The sequence below is a fragment of the Chiloscyllium plagiosum genome, unplaced genomic scaffold (genome assembly GCF_037043375.1).
Source record: "Chiloscyllium plagiosum isolate Xiang-an unplaced genomic scaffold, Cpla_swu_hap1 HiC_scaffold_17, whole genome shotgun sequence".
NCBI lineage: Eukaryota > Metazoa > Chordata > Chondrichthyes > Orectolobiformes > Hemiscylliidae > Chiloscyllium > Chiloscyllium plagiosum.
Genome location: NW_028270155.1, coordinates 81874574 through 81896306, shown reverse-complemented (window position 1 = coordinate 81896306; position 21733 = coordinate 81874574). Strand labels below are relative to the sequence as shown.

At 44.0% G+C, this 21733-nt stretch overlaps 1 pseudogene; it reads left to right on the top strand.

The window, feature by feature from the left end:
* The first annotated feature begins 7965 nt into the window (after window positions 1-7965).
* On the top strand, window positions 7966-17411 carry LOC148147443 (putative G protein-coupled receptor 139; annotated as a pseudogene).
* The last annotated feature ends 4322 nt before the right edge of the window (window positions 17412-21733 follow it).

Here is a 21733-nt window from a genome sequence, read left to right as displayed (position 1 = left end):
AAGGCCCTTCATTCTATTGTGTTTAGCCAGTCAAATACAACCACCTATTCTAAATCCATTTTCCAGCGCATGGCCCATAGCCTTGTATGATTTAGCATTGCGAGTGCACATCTAAATTCTTTATAAATGTTAAGAACGTAAAGGACCTCTACTTTTCTTCATTCTTAGAAGGATCCACACTCTCAACAAACACTTTTTCTCTGCCTTATTGGACATCAAAGATCGTAAGTATCCCAAACTCTCTCGTACTCACCTCCAGACACAGTCCTCCTCCATCACTCTGGACCCTAAACCCATTGCCGACCTCCTCTTGAATCTGTGTGGTGACACTAATCCATGCGGTTGCTGCAGCTGATCCCATGGATGCCATTGACCACACCAATCCTGTGGATGCCACTGATCATGCTGCTTCCACTGACGCTGCTGACCATGCCAATCCTGATGACCACCCCGATCCTGCTGACCATGCCAATCCTGCTAACCATCCCGATTCCTGCTGACCACCCCGATCCCTGCTGACCACCCCGATCCTACTGACCACCCTGTTCATGCTGACCATGCCAATCCTGCTGACCACACAGATCCTGCAGACCATCCCGATCTTGCTGACCTCACTGATCCTACTAACACGTTCCTACTGAACACACCGATCCTGCTGACCATCCCGATCCTGCTGACCATCCCGGTCCTACTGAACACACCGATCCTGCAGACCATCCTGATCCTGCTGACCACGCTGATCCTGCTGACCACGTTGATCCTGCTGACGATCCCGACCCTGCTGACCATGCCAATCCTGCTGACCACCCCAATACTGCTGACCACCCCATTCGTGCTGACCAACCCAATCCTGCAAACTACCCTGTTCCTGCTGACCGCCCTGTTCCTGCTGACCACATTGAACCTGCTGACCACCCTGATCCTGCTGACCATGCCAATCCTGCTGACCATCCTGATCCTGCTGACCATGCCAATCCCACTGACCATCCCAATCCTGCTGACCATGCCAATCCTGCTGACTACCCCATTCCAGCTGACCATGCAAATCCTGCAGACCACCCCGTTCCTGCTGACTACCCCATTCCTGCTGACCACCCTGTTCCTGCTGATCACATCATTGCTGCTGACCACTCCGATCCTGCTGACCATGCCAATCCCGCTGACCACCATGATCCTGCTGGCCATGCCAATCCCACTGACCATCCCAATCCTGCTGACCATGCCAATCCTGCTGACCACCACGATCCTGCTGGCCATGCCAATCCCACTGACCATCCTGATCCTGCTGGCCATGCCAATCCCACTGACCATCCCGATCCTGCTGACCATGCCAATCCTGCTGACTACCCCATTCCAGCTGACCATGCAAATCCTGCAGACCACCCCGTTCCTGCTGACTACCCCATTCCTGCTGACCACCCTGTTCCTGCTGACCACATCATTGCTGCTGACCACTCTGATCCTGCTGACCATACCAATCCCGCTGACCACTCCGTTCCTGCTGACCATGCCAATCCTGCAGACCATCCGGATCCTGCAGACCACCCCATTCCTGCTGACCATGCCAATCTGGCTGTCCATCCCAATCCTGCTGACCACCCCATTCCTACTGACCACCCCATTCCTACTGACCACCATGTTCCTGCTGACCACCATGATCCTACTGACCAACAAGTTCCTGCTGACCACCATGATCCTACTGACCACCCCGTCCCTTCTGACCACCCTGATCCAACTGAGCAACAATTTCCTGCTGACCACCCTGATCCTACTGACCACCCCATTCCTGCTGACCACCCCAATCCTGCTGACCACCCCATTCCTGCTGACCATTCCGATCCTGCTGACCATTCCGATCCTGCTGACCATCCTGATCCTACTGACCACACCGATCCTGCTGACCATCCCGTTCCTGCTGACCATCCCGATCCTGCTGACCACCCTGATCCTACTGACCACCCCATTCCTGCTGACCACTCCGATCCTGCTGACCACCCCGTTCCTGCTGACCATTCCGATCCTGATGACCATCCTGATCCTACTGACCACACTGATCCTGCTGACCATCCCGTTCCTGCTGACCATCCCGATCCTACAGACCACCCTGATCCTGCTGACCACCCCGTTCCTGCTGACCACCCCGATTCTGCTGACCACCCCGATCCTGCTGACCACCCTGATCCTGCTGACTACCCCGTTCCAGCTGACCATGCAAATCCTGCAGGCCACCCCGTTCCTGCTGACTACCCCAATCCTGCTGACCACCCTGTTCTTGCTGACCACATCATTGCTGCTGACCACTCTGATCCTGCTGACCATGCCAATCCCGCTGACCACTCCGTTCCTGCTGACCATGCCAATCCTGCAGACCACCCTGATCCTGCTGACCACCCTGGTCCTGCTGACCACCATGTTCCAACTGACCACCCTGATCCTGCTGACCACCCCGATCCTGCTGACCACCCCGTTCCTGCTGACCACCCCGATCCTGCTGACCACCATAATCCTGCTGACCACCCTGATCCTGCTGACCACCCTAATCCTGCTGACCACCCCGATCCTGCTGACCACCCCATTCCAACTGACCACGTTGATCCTGCTGACCACCCCAATCCTGCTGACCACCCCGATCCTGCTGACTACATTGATCCTGCTGACCACCCCGATCCTGCTGACCACCCCGTTCCTGCTGACCACACCGATCCTGCTGCCCACCCCGGTCCTGCTGATCACCCTGATCCTGCTGACCACGTTGATCCTACTGACCAACCCGTTCCTGCAGACCACGCTGATCCTGCTGACCACCCCGATCCTGCTGACCACCCCGTTCCTGCTGCCCACCCAGGTCCTGCTGATCACCCTGATCCTGCTGACCAACCCGTTCCTGCTGACCATCCCAATCCTGCTAACCACGTTGATCCTGCTGACCACGTTGATCCTCCTGACCACCCCAATTCTGCTGACCACTCTGATCCTGCTGACCACCCCGTTCCTGCAGACCACGTTGATCCTGCTGACCACCCCGATCCTGCTGACTACATTGATCCTGCTGACCACCCCGATCCTGCTGACCACCCCGTTCCTGCTGACCATGCCGATCCTGCTGACCACCCTGTTCCTGCTGACCACACCGATCCTGCTGCCCAACCCGTTCCTGCAGACCACGCTGATCCTGCTGACCACGCCGATCCTGCTGCCCACCCAGGTCCTGCAGACCACGTTGATCCTGCTGACCACCCCATTCCTGCTGACTATGCCAATCCTGCTGACCACGTTGATCCTGCTGACCACCCCGATCCATTGGATGCCACCATCCACGCTGCTTCTGCTGATACTGCTGACCTAGCTGCTTTTGCTTACAATGATTCCACTGACCATACAGACCACATCACCTCCACTGAAGACACTGACCACACCACTTCTGCTGATGCCGCCGATCATGTGACGATTGCTACTGCCCACGTGACTAATTTTATACACATTCTCTCTCCAGAATCAGTCTCCACCCCACTCGCCCAGCTCCAGCTTATCACTCAGCTTCAGTCCCAAGCCCTGCTGGATATTCACTATCCCCCCCCCACCACCAGAGCTCCCCCTCACTGAGGATGAATGGTCAATCCTGAGCAAAGGACTCACATTCACTCCCTTGCACATGCTCACTAATGAATTCTGCACGTGTCACGTGCTGAACTACTTTCCCAATGCCCCCACCTCTGTGCCTACTTCTTCTCATTTGAATCCCACCTACCCATCCCTCTGTAGATGCAGGAAGTGCAACACCTATCCTTACATCTCTCCACTCACCTCTGTCCAAGGCCCCAAACAACCATTACAAACCTGGCAGCGATTCACCTGCATCTCTTCTAACCTGGTCTACTGCATCCATTGCTCCCGATGTGGTCTCCTCTATATCGAAGAGACAAAGTGCAGATTCAGGGTCCAGTTCATGGAACATCTGCATTCTGTATGCTCCAGTCAACACCACCTTTGGGGTGCCAGCCATTTCAACTTCTCCTCCCACTCCCTTGGCAACATGTCCATCCTGGGCCTCCTCCGCTGCCAAAATAACACCACACCCAAACTGGAGGAACAAAAACTCATATCCCACCTTGGGAGAGTGCAGCACAAAGGCCTTAATATAGAGTTCAGTAGCTTCTAAATCTCCCCATCCCCAACCACATCCCATATCCAGCCTTCCCCCTCTTCTCACTGCCTCCCTGATTGGATGTAACCTGTCCAACTTCCTTCTCATGTATCTGTTCCACCCTTCCCACTGACCAATCACAATAACACCCCAGCTGCATCCACCTATCACCATCCAAGCTACCTTTCCCCATCCCCAACTCACTCCCTCTATTTATCTCTCAGCACCCTTCCTCCTCCCCAGTCCTATTGAAGTGTCCTGACCAGAAAAATGACTTTGACAGGATCCACACTTTCCTTTTCCTGCAGGTTTTCAACAATGCTATATGAGAACTATTCCTAATGGAATTGTGGTTAAAAGTGTTATTCTTTGCAAATTTCTCTGCAAAGGATAGTTGAGACAAAATGATCCAACTACTTGGAGTATTCCGCGGTGCCGAGGCCATCCTTTGCAACACTGGGGACAGATTGAACCTCGGTACTTAGTAATACTTGGTGTTTGCGTACCAAGGGTCTATACAAGCATGATACTGCTGCACATGAAGATGGCCATGTGGACGAGGGTGGCATTTGGTACTTCCTTGCATGCCTCCTTATGCAGAGATTTGTACATGGTGTCCCTGCAGACACGGTCCACCTTAGATCTCCAGAAGAAGTTGAAGATGTCTCAGGTGACTTCAACGGCGCAGGTTCTGGGAATAATCCAAATCTGCACTATGTGCATACAGGGGTTTCCTGTACTATCCTTAACGCATCCAGATATAATCATTTATCTTGGTCAAAGAAATGGACATTTACTTTAAATGGTTTTACTGGACATTTACAAGAAGAATTTAAAATGGCACTGATTGAGTTGAAGTTGGCTGATGTGGTTTGTTATCATCTGGCAATATTAGTATAACTTCCCTGAACAGTTGAGCATATTTTCGGTTCCAATTTTATGAGTAGATGCAAACTCTCTTTCGACCTGCTGAATTGTTGCATATGGCAGATGGCTGATGTAAATGAGGTTTCAGTAGAGATATGCTCTGGAATCTGTGCAATCTGTGCAGAAGGGGAATTCTGGCTGAAACTGACAAACATGTTCAATGATTTAATCGTATAAGAATGCATTGCGAAACATACAGATACATTTGCAACGTAAAAGCATGTTAAGATCAAATGTTAAGGGAAGTAGTTATAGAATCATAGAGTGCAGAAAAGGCAGTTCAGCCCATCAAGTCTGCACTGACAATAACTACCACTAATCCCAATTTTCCTGCAGTTGGCCCACATTGTTGAATACTATAATATTTCAAGTACTTATCCAAACATTTGTAAGATTTTCAGCCTCCACTACCTTCCCAGGCAGAGCACTCACTGAGTGAATTTTTGTTGCTCAAAGCTGCCCTGAATTTCCTGCTGCTTACTCTAAAATGTAACCTTGGGAAACAGATGCTGCCCATTCACCCTATCCATACTCCCCATAATCTTATACACGGCAATCATGTCTCCCCTCAGCTATCTAGTCTCTCCTTATATCACAATTGCTCCATCCAGGCAACGACCTGGTGAACCTCCTCTGTATCTCCTTTAGTGCTATCACATCCCCCCCAGTGACCAGAACTGCACATAGTACTCCAATTACTTCATTCTCCACATAGCTCTCTGTTTCTCTGAGCTACCCAGTGTCCCACCATTCACAAAATACTATCTCACTTTGTTTATTCTTCCACAGTGCATCAACTTGCCTTAACATGATGAATTACTATCTGCCACATGCAGCTCTTCACACATTCAAGAGCAAGAACATCCTTTCTCAGATAATGAGAACAAAACTGCAGACAATATTCCTGGTGTGGCCTCACTAATGCCTTATATAATTGCAGCAAGACATCCTTATGTTTGTACTCAAATGCTCTCATTCTGTAGGCCAACTTATACTTTTCCTCCTTTACTGTCTACTGCACCTGTGGGCTTAATTTCAGTGACTGGTGCACAAGGGCACCCAGACCTCATTGAAAATTCCTCTCTCTCAATTTGCAGCTATCCAAATAGTAACCAGCTGACTTATTTGGTATCAAACTGGCTAAACTCAATATTTTAACATGATACTGTATCTGCTGTGCATTGACACACTCACCCAGCCTGTTCAAATCATACTACAACGTCTCTGTATCCTCCACACAGCTTACCCTTCCACCCAGGATTATTTCATTTCTTCAAACTTTGAGATATTACATTTGGTTCCCTTGTCTTTCTCATTGACATGCATTGTCAATAGCTGGGATGTTCGAACTGACCCCTGTGGTACCTCACTTATTACTGCATGCTGTTCATAAAGACCCATTTATTCCTCCTGTTTGTTTCCAGTCTGCTGTTCAATTTTCCATCCATTGAATACATTACCCCCAATCCAAAGTACTTTAAACTTTACATATTAATCTTTAATGTGGGATTTTATCTAAAGCCTTTTGGTAGTCCAAAGAAACCAGATCCATTAGCTGCTCTGACCTACTCTGTTATGTATATTCTAGAAGAATTTTTGTAGGGTTATCAAGCACAATTTCCCTTTTGCAAATCAACGCTGACTGTCTCAGACTCTACATTGTTTTCTGCTATGATATCCTTTATATTGGACCCAAACATGTTCCCACTACCTGACGTCAGATTCACTTGCTTCATTTTTCCTGTTTTCTCTCTTACTCCATTTTAAAACATTAGGGTTACATTGATCACTCTCCAATCTGTAGGAACTTTTCCAGAATCTAAAGAATCTATCATCTCTAGCATCACTTTCTTAAATATCTGGGATGTAGATTACCAGATCCTGACCCTTTTCCAGTCTTCAATCCCATCAATATCTCCAACACTATTTCTTTATGACTGTATATGTGGTTCAGTTGCTCTCTCTCACTAAACCCTGTGTTCCCTACCATTTCTGGAGAATTTTTCATGTTCTCCTTTGAAGCAAAGTCATTCCTTTCTTCCACAGTATAAATTTCTAACTACGGACTAATTGTACAGGACCTACATTAGCTTTCATCAGTCTTTGTCACTTTACATACCCTTAGAAAGTTTTACGGTCAGTTCTTGTGTTCCGTACAGGCTTACTCTCATATTTTGTTTTCCCTTTCTTAAACGAGTCCTTGAACCTCCTTTGCTGACTTCGAAACTGTTCCCAATCTTCAGGTCTATTGCTTTTTCTATCTAATTTGTATGCTTCTCTTTGCATCTAAGACTCGCTAATTGCCATTGCCTATTGCCTGTCATTCCTTTCAGCAATCTTTCCTAAACCATCATATCTAACTTGTTCCTCATTCTATCACAGTTTTCCTGATTAAGATTAAGATGTCTCAGAATCAACTCCCTCAAATCTCCATCTTGATGAAGTGTACAATATTATGTGTATGTACCTGGACCAGATAGAAGGTAGTGGTACAAGACCTTGACTCATCATCACATTCTTGAGGATACTTAGAAGTGGGCAGCAAATCCTGACTTTGCCAAGGATCCCCACATGCCAGGAAAGAATGAAATGAATATACTGTGGCTACTTGTGAAATTAGCCCTGCATTCTTATGGAATATTCTACGGATATTCACACATGTGCTTTGCAGAATTCTTTTTTCAGATATGTTGTATTTCTGTGATCCCAGTCCACATTAAGTATTTCTACAATCTATTGCAATACCATTTCCTTTCAGGTTTTACATCTGTTTGTTCATAACACTATGAGTAATATCAACCTAATTCTGTCCTTGGAGGATTTAATTGTTATGTATATGAACTCCTTGACTTGGTGACAGTTTCTCGTAAAGGTTGGATTATTTGTTGCAGAAAATGAAGTATGCTTTCAATGCTATACTAACACTGGCTGATGTTGAGTTAATTTACTGTCCTGTGCTTGTGGCTATTGGAGTGCCTGGTAAGTAATATCTGTTCACATTTGTATAATTGGTCAACCATTTCTGTTTTGAGAAAGATCCATAATCTGGGCAAGAATGATGCTCAAAGCAATGCCACTGAGAAGTGATTCTCTTCCTAAACTGTTCATTCAATCTTACTTCAACATTTTTCAAAATTAGCTATCAATCAATTGGAAACTCTAGCCAAAAGTAGTTTTTATTGAAATGCCTTCATGACATTCCTTCATTTTCTTAAGAGTGTTAAACTTATAATACAGTTTGATTAACGTAAGAAAACATAACTTGCTGATATCAACATCTCTAATGTATTCGCTATATGTAATCTCATTTTAGACAATTTACTCTATGTTCAAGTAATGGAAACAGCTGATGGTGATTGATAACATACAGAAATATGCAACTTTGGAAAGAAAGCCTTTATGCAGGAAAAAAAGATTGGTGGACTTGAATGATAAAGAAACATGATTGAGCTTGTAAATTAGTGATCATTGGCAATTGTTTCATTTTTATGCTGAAAAGCCACTTAAACTGCTTGGAAAATTCTTGCCTTTGGGTCACACAGGTTAGTGAAGTTAACACCACAACCTACTTAGTCATGATCCTATCCAAAGTCTCCAGACTTGAATGCTGAATAGCAACAGATGTTCTTCTGTTCTTTGATCTTAGGCAAAGTATTTACCATCTCTTCGTTCTCTCATGGGACATGGGTGTTGCTGGATGTTCAGCATTTATTGCCCATCTCTAGTTTGCCCTTGAGTAGGTGGTGGTGAGCTGCCTTCTTCAACCACTATAGTGCATGTGCTAGACCCACAACTTAGATTTGAAGGATTTCGGCCCATCAACAATGAAGGAAAGTCCAGATAGTGACTGGCTTGCTGGGAACTTGCAGAAGCTGGCATTCTCACGTATCTGCTAGATATTTCAAGATGGAAGTTGTCATGGGTTTGGAAGGTAATGTCTAAGAATCTTGAAGAAATTTCTGCAGTGCATCTTGTAGATAGTACACAGTAAAGCTACAAAGCATTAGTGCTGGAGGGAGTGCCAAAGAAGGAGGCTGCTTTGTCCTGGATGGTGTCAACCTTCTTGAGTGATATTGGAACTGCACCCATCCAGGCTAGTAGACAGTATTCCATCACATGCCTGAATTATGCATTGTAGATGATGGACAGGCTTTGGGAGTCAGGAAGTGAGGTAGATCCTGCAGTATTCCCAGCTTCTTTGTGGCTCTTATAGCCATTGTCTGTGTACGGTGAGTTCAGTTGAGTTTCTGGTCAATAATAACTCCACGCACATTGACAACAGGAAATTCAGTGATGGTTACACTATTGAATATCAAGGGCATTTATCAAATTATCTCTAATTAGAAAGTTTACCTTCCACTTGTCAGCCCAAGCCTGGATACTATTGAACATAGACTGCTTCAGTATCTGAGCAGTCATGAATCATCTAGAAGAAAGTCAGCACTGCATCTGCTGTCGATTACGGAAGTTAATTTGTAGCTATGTAGCTAACTTAGTGTTGTAATGCACACACAAGATCATATTACAGAGCTGCAGTAACAGATAATGGTAGTGCACTGTGATAGGCTAGTTAAATCACTGATAGATGAGCTAATACTGAAGGCGATTGTGTTGTAATGTGACAGGTTAAATGTAATATAGTGAACCAGTGAGGCAGATGATGAATAGGTTAAGAAGACAGAGCAATCCAGTGTGATTAGGTATGCTATTACTATCAGATAAGCAGCGGGAAAGTAAGACTATCTAAACTGCAGAGAAACAAAGGTCTCGTGGGCAGACAGGGAAGACATTTTCTGGCTGTCACAGCTTTGATTTTGCAAGATTTTTTAACAAAATATTGAGTGATTCTTTCACAACAAATTTGGCACCCCAGTTGGTATCGGGAAGAGGTTATTCCAAAAGAGGCTGCTGTTGCAGGGCACTTCCCACTTGAGCCGAAAGCTCTCCTGAGACAGACACAATAAAAGAGTTGGCCACTCACAAAAGGAAGGGTAAGTGATTTGCTGCTCATTTGAACTATATTCTGTCAAGTAAGGGCAGAAATGCAAAGAAAGCTGCTGGTGGGTCGCTCTAATCCAAAGAACCATAAGGTGGATGGTAAAATGAAGTTTGAGGAGACACAGAGAATTGTTCATGAAGGCTGCGCAGGGTGGGGGGATGAATAGGTATAGAATAAAGAGATTGAGACAAAATTCCACCTGGTGTGTATAAGTTCTGTGGATACCACCCTGTTAGTAAAGGAAAATAGAGAAAAACAAAACAAAAAGGAAAATCAGGGGACTGAACGGGCAGAACTGGTAAGGGTTGTTTTATTGTGAGTATTAGTGATTTTGGACGGAATTGAAAACTGGCAGATTGGTAGTAGATGATTAAAGGTACAATAATCGACAATAGCCAAGTTTTCTAAAGTGCTACTGGACTGTTGATTTTTTGTTTGAAAAAAAGACTGAATGATAATTAGAAAGACATAATTTTACATATGCACAAAAAGTCTGTTTCGGCAGATAAGTTATGTGTGTGTGTGTGTGCGAGAGAGAAAGAGAGAGAGAGAGAGAGAGAGAAGCTCTGGCTTGCAGAAAGGCTTTTTTTGTGTATCTGTGCATGTGTGCCAGAGAGAGAGAGAGACTCCAGAGTTTAACCATTGTGATGTGGTTTGTACGCACAATTGCTTGTTGATTGTTAATTGTTTGTGTATTGTTCCCAGGAGCTCGAGATCAGGGAGTGTTTTGATTTTATTTTGCACTGTAGGAATTTAAGATAGTGTTTTTTTAACAGGTTTTTCGAGGAGCCATCAGTGATTAGTGCATTCTGCTGATGCAGTCTTAGAATAGTTTAGGAAGAATGAACAAGAATAGCTTGTCTTTATTCATTAGTTAAAACTAAGGAATTTTAGGAACAGGTAGATTGATAAGGGACGATTGCAAGTTGTAGAGTTAGGGAATACTCACAATAATTGACAAGGTGCTACTGGACTTGTAAGGCATAAGGGAGTGAAATGTGAGAACAGAGATAATAGATTAGCTGGACTGAAATATATGTCAAGCTGAACAAAGGAACAGCAGTTGAAATATTGAGTAAGAAATTTCCAGTCACAAGAAACGATATTGCAAAAAATTCTGAAAAATGGGAAAGAAGAACTAAGGATTTACTAACTAAATGGCCAAGAGAGGGTAGCTTTGATATAAATATCTGCGATGAAATGAAAGGGTTAATTAACAATTACAGATCTAAGGATAAATTGAAAAAGAGAATACTGAATAGGGAACAGGGCACAGAAATTTTAAAGCTCTTTGGAATTTAGGGGAGAATTGAGAAAAATACTTTCAGGCACCAGTCTATGGCAGACCCATAGACTGTTACCCAAATAAAATCGATCCCAAAGCTTTGAGAGAGGATCCATGGGGAGACGCTGAAAACCCAGCAGCCTATCTCAAAAATTAGCGAAAAAGGTGGAGGTTTGAAACAGAACAAGATATTTCAACAATGTTCCGGACTGCTATTGTTGAGGGAATGCTTCCTCATTTCAAATCTAAGCTCGAGGAGGTAGTGGCCCGCCAGGAATACAGCGATCATGTAAGCCATGCAGTTGAAAGAAACCGGAAAGAACAAAAACTGCTGGTAGAATAATAGGAGGAGGTCCAAAGAAAGTTAACACAAATGCAGCTCGAGAAGCTTAAAAAGACAGAGAGAGAGAAAAGCAAGATGATGTTGCCAGTGACAACTGGGTTGATCAGCGGTCATGAAATGAACAACATGCCTGTCCAGGGATAACCCTCTAACGCCACCTGGCAAGGGCCAGAAAATCCCATGTCGATAATAAACGTTTTTGGAGGGGCTTTTCCACAGGTACCGTACCAACGGCAAAGTAAAACTAATCAACAACAACCCAGTTGAAACGGGGGTCTCCAAGGACAGGGATGAAGAGATGGTGGGGCCAAAGGGGATGGTGAGAAGTCAGACTCAGAGGGTCAGAAACAGTGTGTTGGAGGTGTTATCAACCAGGCCACTTAAGTAGAGATTGTCCATATTGGCCCTGGCCCGCCCAGTCCCAGGGTGAAACTATGAGTCAGGAACATCTTGCCACACATCCCTACAGGCCTGACGGGGCCTGTAGATCCATATAGGATGTGTTACGGGTGCCCAGAGAACCCGAGTGCGAAGAGGCAATATCCTATGATAACACGGGAAGCTGAACAGGAACCTATTGTACAGGTTAGTGCAGAAGGATGCTTGACGCCTATGATAATAGATACAGGAGCTGCTTGTTCTTGCGTCTAACCGCAGTACGCCTCCCACCTTCCGATAAAACGCGAGGTGCTGCATTTTGGGAAAGCAAATCTTTCCACTTAATGGTAAGGTCCGAGGGAGTGTTGCTGAACAAAGATACCTTGGATTGCAGGTTCATAGCTCCTTGAAAGTGGTGTTGCAGATAGATAGGATAGTGAAGAAAGCGTTTGGTATGCTTTCCTTTATTGGTCAGAGTATTGAGTACAGGAGTTGGGAGGTCATGTTGCGGCTGTACAGGACATTGGTTTGGCGACTTTTGGAATATTGCATGCAATTCTGGTCTCCTTCCTTTCAGAAAGATGTTGTGAAACTTGAGAGGGTTCAGAAAAGATTGACAAGGATGATGCCAGCGTTGGAGGATTTGAGCTATAGGGAGAGGCTGAACAGGCTGGAGCTGTTTTCCTTGGAGCATCGGGGGCTGAGGGGTGACCTTATAGAAGTTTACAAAATTGAGGGGCATGAATAGGATAAATAGACAAAGTTTTTTCCCTGGGGTCAGGGAGGCCAGAACTAGAGGGCATAGGTTTAGGGTGAGAGGGGAAAGATATAAAAGAGACCTAAGGGTAGTACGTGTATGGAATGAGCTGCCAGAGGATATGGTGAGGCTGGCACAATTGCAACATTTAAGAGGCATTTGGATGGGTATATGAATAGGAAGAGTTTGGAGGGATATGGGCTGGGTGCTGGCAGGTGGGACTAGATTGGGTTGGGATACCTGGTCGGTATGGACAGGTTGGACCGAAGGGTTTGTTTCCATGCTGTACATCTCTCTGACTCTATGTCAGGTAAATACATTGTGATTGTAGTGTTCTTGGGTAAAAATGCAATTGACAAGGTGTACAGCTCCAGCAAGATTACAAATGAACAGTAAAACAGTTGGCTTGTCTTTATTAGTCTCTGAGGGGACTATTAATTTGATCGGGAGGGCCGCCTTACCTGAAATTAGAATTGAAACTGGAATATACTCAGGGATTAAGTGTAGAAAGAACAGATTTTCAGTTACTACTGCAGGAAGCTTGGAATGCGTATAGAAAACATAGTGGGTTATATTTGGGAGCCTTGGGAAAAATGGAGGAATGATGTTTTAGCATTACTGCCTAAAGTTGATCCACCCAAGTCTGAGCTGCGTTGCACAGTGGTAAAGTTCTTAGCAAATCAAGTTATTCCGGGATTTGGCATACTGTCAGAGATCAGTTCATATTATGAGTCTGCTTTTATTCCAAACGATAGTTCATTTGGTGCTGCAGACTTTGAGTATCAGACAGAGGTTTGGATGTGTGTGCCAGCCCCAGTCACAAGGTATGGTGGAACGGGTTAATGGTGCTTTAAAAGCTAACTTGAATAAAATGTGTGCAAATACCTGTCATAACTGGGTCGATGCGCTGCTACTGGTTCTAATGGGCTACCATATGCAGACTAACTGTGTGACTAACTTGATGTCGCATGAAATGCATACCGGTGGACCAATGCCAGTGCCCAAGTGGAGGGGTCCATATGACGGACCTATTCGAACTTGAACTTAAGCAATACATGCAACAACTAATTATGAGACATGAGTCTATCCACACACAGGAAAAAATGAAGGAGCCAGTATCTGTAACAAGGAGGGGTCTATTAAACCTGGAGATCAGGTATCTGTCCAGGGTTTTCAGAAGAAAGTGGAATGGGCCAAGAAGAGAAGGCCCCTTTATAATAACCAGGGCATTGCCTCCTTCCGTTCAAGTGCAGGGTCGATCCACGTGGTATCATCTTAGTCACTGTGCCAGACGGACTCCGAGATGGGGTACATGAGGGTGGAGGCTGCGACGGTTGGAAGGGGCGTGCTGGCATCTGATACTCTTTACATGACCTTGGGGAGTCGGGGAGTGAGACTTGTGGAGGTACTGGTGATGTGTTTGTAGAAGGAGATTTTTCTCCCGATTGTGAGGATAGGGATGGATTGGGGCTGTTGTTGGTGTCCCCCTCCCCAGTCCTGAACCTTTCTACTCCTGTGCTGACTTGGGACCATCAATTTGGCGTACCAGGCGAATCTGGCTTGATAGTGACAATCTTCTGAACAGACTACCCAACCGGCATGGGGTGTAAGGAGTGTGGAGCCCGCACCCCTGTTATGATTGTCTGCCCGTAATAATCATTGTTATTAATGGGTGAATTACATGGCAGCCATGCTGGCTCAGCAGGACTGTTTCTTGTGTACGAATTTGCAGCTGTTGTACTTTGTCGTCCCTGTACCCTATAATTCTTCCATCTGTTCTCAATAGAGCCGCCAGCCTCAGTTTCTCGGCCATTTGATCCAAATCACTCACCATTATTTATGCTGCCCTATTGTTCTTTCTGGTGCTTCCTCCTCCAGGCTTCCACGGTTTATCGTCAGGATGAGTCTTGGTGACAGCACCTTTGACGATGTTATGGTGATGGTACTCTTTGGATGGTATGAGAAGCCAGTCATCCTCAGTAGCTGAGTTTCAGTTGTGGAATGGCTTGAGTGTTTCAGACGGCATGGCTTTGTTTCAGTGGGCCATTTTGGAGGTCCTTGTGTGCACCAGCATGGAGGGATCTTTTACTCGGGTGATGGGTAAGCTGTGGAACTTACTGAAGGAGCTAGAGAAGAATGTAGGATCCAGTCATCTGTTTTTTGTCTGGTTGGATAGTATTTTGGGAGGTTGAGAGGCTTGGTTCATTTAAGATTATGATTGTTACGGGTATCGTGTCACTTGCTGTTGCATTTATCTTTTGCTGTGCTCTACCTCTAGTTAAGTCTTTTTTAGTGTGGCTTGCTGTGCGACAATTCCCTATTCTTCTGGTGCTCTCTGGCTTGGCCCCCTCTTCCACTGCAGGTTCGCCATTCTGCTTCAATGATCTGACTTCTGCTGTGGTGCTGAAACACTTTTCCGATGAAGACAACTGAATTGCATGTGTTGTGTGCGTATTTCAATTGTGCAGGGTCTTTTTTCCTGCTCCAGTTATTGTGGGATGGGATTTTTGGCCTGTGACTCCAGGTGTGGAGTGAGAATCCTTTGAGGTCTGGACCCTGAAAATTGTTATTGCCTGCTTTTGGGGCGATGCCAATTGATTTGTCCTTTGTGTGGCCAGCCTCCTTGTATTCTTTCTCTGTGTGAGACCTGTTGGTCTCAAAACTGGGAATGTAGAGAAGTTAATTTGGCAGCTAACGTAGCATTGTAATGCACACACAGGATCATATTACACGGCTCCAGTAATAGATAATGCTAGTGCACTGTGATCGGCTAGTTAAATCACTGGTAGATGAGATAATACTAAAGGCAATTGGTGTTCCAGGGTGACAGATTAAGTGTAATCTAGGACTGTGCAGGTAACTCTTACAGATACTGAAATGGAATGATGCATCTGAAGCAAACAGGTTGGTAAAGAAAGAGATTAAGTATGTTTTTTGCCTTTTGTTTATTCTTTCACCAGCCTCTGCAGACACAGTCTAGCAGCAACATCCTTTCGGATATGAACCATAAATAAGTAGTGCAGAGTCAGTCTTGGTGGTGAAAATTTAAGTTATCCATACAGAGTACATTTTGCACACTAGCCACTCTCAGTACTTTTTCTCAGTGTTATTCACTATGAAGGAATACTATTTCATCAGCTGAGTGGGAAGACGACAAGGTAAACAGCATGTGGTTTCGTTGTCCATTTAAATCTGATTCCCTGAGACTTCATGAGGTCCAGAGTCAATGTTTTGAACTTCCAGGGAATTTTCCTCCTGACTGTATACCACTGTGTCACCATCTCTACTAGGTCTGTCCTGCCAGTGGGACAGGGCAGATCCAGGCATGGTGATGGTGGTCTCTGGGATAGTGTCTACAATGGAATATTTGAAGAGCATTAATGCATTTTTTATGATTGATATTACTTCAATTTCTTTCAATTGCATAGACAACAAGTTTTATTATTTTAACATCTGTAGAATCAGATGTAATCATCAAATATTTGATGCAGAAAATTCAAAAGAAAATCTTCCCAAATTCATGTTTAACCCTATCCATGTGGTTCTATGTATATATTGCAGTTAACCTGTTGGCGATTCTGATCCTTGCTCAGAGGAACTGCGGTCTCTCAAGATGTATTCCTGAAGAAGGGCTTATGCCCGAAACGTCAATTCTCCTGTTCCCTGGATGCTGCCTGACCTGCTGCACTTTTCCAGCAACACATTTTCAGCTCTGATCTCCAGCATCTGCAGACCTCATGTATCACCTGGTACCTGATAGCAATGGCAGTGGCTGCTTTCCTCGTTGTCATATCTGATGTGATGCTGAGGTGGCTTATTATGTACTTCCCAGTGTCTTTCCTGGACATTACACATGTCTGTAGTTTGGTTACGGTGCTTATTCCTGCAACCACAATGAATTCCACCTGGTTGACTGTTGCTTTCACCTTTGATCGATTTGTGGCTATTTGCTGCCAGAAGATTAAAATGAAATACTGCACCAAGAAAACTGCAGCTATCATTATTGGAACAGTGAGTGTGCTGAACTATTTGGAAAGCAATCCCTGTTTTTTAAAATTCCAATCCAAGTACATTTTCAATAACTTGCCATGGTTTTGCATCACAAAACCAGAGTATTACACTTCAGTCTTCTGGGCATTATATGATATATTCCATCGTCTTCTATCCCCTTTACTGCCATTTGTTATCATTCTTCTTTTGAACACTCTAACCGTCAGACATGTTTTAGTAGCAAGCAAAGCCCGCAGGAGACTACAGAAGGACAGTGACATGGAGAGGCCCAACGATCCAGAGATGGACAAATGTAGAAAATCCATTGTTTTACTGTTTACTGTCTCAGGCAGCTTCATTGTTTTATGGACCCCTTATGTGGCATGTTTCCTATATCGACGAATTGCACTAATACATAATTACTCTCCAATTTCCCTGACTGCAGGTACCATTGGATACCTGCTCCAGCTCCTCAGTACTTGCACAAACACTTGTATATACACAGTTACTCTGAGCCAATTTTGAGAGCAGCTGAAAACAGTTGTGAAGCTCCCTTTCACTTCAATTCTCAGGTTCATGAAACAGTAAATAGAATAGCATGCAATAGAATTTGATTCCATTCCATAAATTTGTGCTGAGCATCTTCTTCACTTTTCATTTACTTCCCCAATGGGTTTTCTGGCTATTGCAATTATTTCAGTATGAGCATTTTCTTCTGATTCATTACATCACAGTCTTGACTACTTCAGTTCCTCTTGACTGACTCTGCCCCAGGTCCTACTTCTGCAGTTTTGCCACTTAACTGAAATTCTTCATCCTTGTAAAAGCAGTATATTCTTAACATAATCTCAAAAAGTTCTTAAACCTATACCTTGTGTACACCTGAATATTGCATCCTGGGATATTAAGGGAGGTAACTACAGAGATAATGAATGTATTGGCAGTAATCTGACAGGATTCCTTATTTTCATGGGAAGTCCCATATGATATGAAATCTACCAATCTAACGCTCTTATTTGGATTAGGAAGATGGCCTTTTCATAATGTTCATGATACAGTACAAAATCGAACAAGCTGAGAGATGTCAGGAGAGGCTATCCAAGTGGAATATGCAGCTTGTCATAAGTGGGGAGTCCGAGATGCTGCCAGTGTCCTAGAAGTGTTCCCATCTCAAGAAGCTGGAGCTCGGTTTCAAAGCGTGCAAAATGGTTGGAGACATTGTGGCACCTCTGTGAGCCTGAGACTTATACGGATAGCATGTTTAGAGAGGTGGTTATGCTGCAGCTCGAGGAAAGAACTGACCATGAGATAGTCCAGAAAGAACAGGCCGGCAGTGCAGGAGTCCCCTGCAGACCCACTCCGTAATCAGTCTTCCATTTGAGATATGTGTTGGTGTCTTGGAGAAATGCAATCAAAGACATACATCTGACACCATAAGCAGTTTGATTCTGTGGAGTGGGAGGAAGAAGAAAGGGATTCTTCAGTTAGGGGAATATACAGGTAATCCTGTGGGCTAAGATGTGATACCAGAATGCTGTGTTATTGCATTTGTGCCAGGGTCAGGGATGTCACCAAATGGATGCACTGCAACTTGAAAGGGGAGGTTGATGAGTTAAAATCTTTGCACATGTTGGTACCAATGATATGGGCAAAGTGAGGAATGAGGTCTTGCATTGAGAATTCCAGAAGTTAGGCAGTAGAATAAAAAGCAGTACCTCAACAATTGTAACTTCTGGATTTAGAACAAGGATGGATAATGTGTGGCTCAAGAATTGGTATAATTTAGGAAAGTGGGACATGTAAAAATGGTCCAAACATTCTTGAAAATACGTTTGCAAGTGCGAATGGAAGGAGTTTCAACTAATTTGGCAGGGGGCAGGGATGTAAAATATTGATGAAGTAGAGACACACCATGCTGCAACAAAGGAAGTAAATCATAGTAAGTTCAGCTATGTTGAGTGTCAAAAGAGAAAGGCAAGTTTCGATAGTCTTTAATGCTCGGAGTGAAAAGGTAAGACTGTGCATTGAAACATGAAGTATGATATCGTTGTTATCACAGAAACATGGTTGAGCGAAGGGCTGGATGAGCAACTCAACATTGTGTGGTATTGGATTATATGGTAAAACAGTATAGAATGTAAAAATGGTGGCGATGTTGCGATATTAATTTAGAAGTCAATTACCGCAATCAGGAGAGATGATATTTTTGAAGGCATGATTTGGAGATGCCGGTGTTGCACTGGGCTGTACAAAGTTAAAAATCACACAACACCTAGGTTATAGTCCAACAGTATTATTTGGAAGCGGTCGCTTTCGGAGCGCTGCTCCTTCATCAAGTGATTCTCCATAATCACGTGATGAAGAAGCAGTGCTTTGAAAGCTAGTGCTTCCAAATAAATCTGGTGTTGTTCGATTTTTATTCGGAAGGGTTCTCATACAAGGCTTTGAGGGCAGAACATAGGGATGTTAAGAGGGCAGCTATGTTACTGGGTGTGGATAACAAGCCTTCAGTGAGTCAGTGGAAAATACAGCATCAAATATGCAAACCGTTCAGAGGTGTGTAAGAATTATAATCAGATAATTATTGGATAATTATAGCAGGGGATTTCAACTTTCCTAATATAAATTAGAACAGTCATATGGTAACGGAGCTTGGGAGAATACAGGTCCCTTTAGAGAAAAGTGTAGGAGCAATAAGTTCAGAGAATTCTGGATTTCTGGGACAATTCAGGACTGGATAAAGAAGAAGAGTACGGCTTTTAAAAAGTCCAAAGTGAGTAATTCAGCTATGGCCAGGAGGAATATAGGACATGCAGAAGGGAATTTAAGAAAGCAATTCAAAGCACAAAAAGAGGCATAAAAACGGTCTTGTAAAAAGGATTAGGGAGAATCTTGAGATATGTTATGAATACATTAAAGGGAAGAGGTTAACCAGATAAAGAGTACAGTCCATGAAGGACCAAGTGGGCAATCTATGTGTGAAATCATTGGAAATTGGAAGGGTGTCGAATGACTATTTTTCTTCTTCTTCATTCTGGTAAAGAAGAACATATGCATGGAATTCAGGAAAAGAGACTGTGAGGAACTTGTACAGTTTGAATTAGGAAATGGGGAGGTATTGGAGTCTCTGTCACTTTGAAAAACAGACAAATCACCTGGCCCGAATGAATTGCACCCCAGGCTATTGTGGGAAGCGAAGTGGGATATAGCTGGAGCTCTGACACAAACTTTTAATTCCTCTCTGGCCACAGGGGAAATGCCAGAGGACTGCAGGGCAGATCATTCAGTCAAACGTTTTAAGATGGGTGGTAGAGATGAACCAGGAAATTAGACTGATGGGTCTCATGTCACTTGGAGGGAAACTATTGGAGAACATTCTGAACGAATAAATTAATACCCATTAGGAAAGGCATGAGTTAATTAGGGAGAGTTATCATGGATTTGTCAGAGGGAGGTCATGCCGAACAAATTTGTGACAACTTTTTTGAAAATGTGATCAAATGTGTGGATGGGGAACATTCTGTTAATTTTGTTTAGATTAGATTAGATTAGATTTTTCTAATCTAATCTAATCTAAACAAAATTAACAGAATGTTCCCCATCCACACATTTGATCACATTTTCAAAAAAGTTGTCACAAATTTGTTCGGCATGACCTCCCTCTGACAAATCCATGATAACTCTCCCTAATTAACTCATGCCTTTCCTAATGGGTATTAATTTATTCGTTCAGAATGTTCTCCAATAGTTTCCCTCCAAGTGACATGAGACCCATCAGTCTAATTTCCTGGTTCATCTCTACCACCCATCTTAAAACGTTTGACTGAATGATCTGCCCTGCAGTCCTCTGGCATTTCCCCTGTGGCCAGAGAGGAATTAAAAGTTTGTGTCAATTTTGTTTACATGGATTTTACCAAAGCGTTTGACAAAGTCTCACATTGGACCCTGATGGAGAAGACTAAAATACATAAAATCAAGGGAAACTTGGCAAGGTGAATCAGAAACTCGTTTAGCAATAAGACACAAAGGGTAGTTGTATAAGGCTGTTTGAGTGACTGGAGGCCAATATCCACTGGTGTACCAAAAGGAGCAATACTGATCCCCTTATTGTTTGTTATATACATAAGTGATATAGGTGAAAATGTGGAAGGAATGTTAAGCAAATATGCAGGCAAAATCAAGATTGGTAGAGAGGTTCATACTGAAGAAAAAGGTTGAAGATTATAGGAAGATATAGGTGGGTTGGTCAGATGGCCAGACCAGTGAAGTTACAGTCAGCACATACCAACTAGGTTGTGACTGTTGGAGGTCAGTCATCTCAGCTGGAATTCCTCAGGGTAATGACCGAGAAACAACCAGCTTCATTTGCTTCATCAAGAACCTTCGCACTACCATAAAATTTGAAACAAGGATGTCCATTGATAAATGTTTTGTATTCAACATCTTTTCGCAACTTCCCAGATGTTGAAGTATCCATATCCATATGGATAAATTCCAGACTTGGAATGATAATTGGCATGTTTCATCCATGTTAGATAAGTGCCAGTCAATGAATATGTCTAACTAGAATACCTAACTATTTCAACCTCGTCCCCCTCCTAGTTACTTTCCATAAAATTAAAGAAGGTGCAACATATACCCTTTTACTTCCTCTGTCCTCACTGTCTTAACTGCTCCCAGGTGAAGCAGTCAAGTTCCTTGTACATGTTTCAGGAGAAAGTGAGGACTTCAGATGCTGGAGATGCAGGGCTCATTCCCATCAGGAATGAGCCCTGATGAAATGTTGATTCCCGAAACGACAATTCACCTGCTTCTCAGATGCTGCCTGACCTGTTGTACTTTTCCAGCACCACCGTATCAATTTGTACGTTTCAGAGTAGTTTATTGTATTCATTGCACACAATGTGATG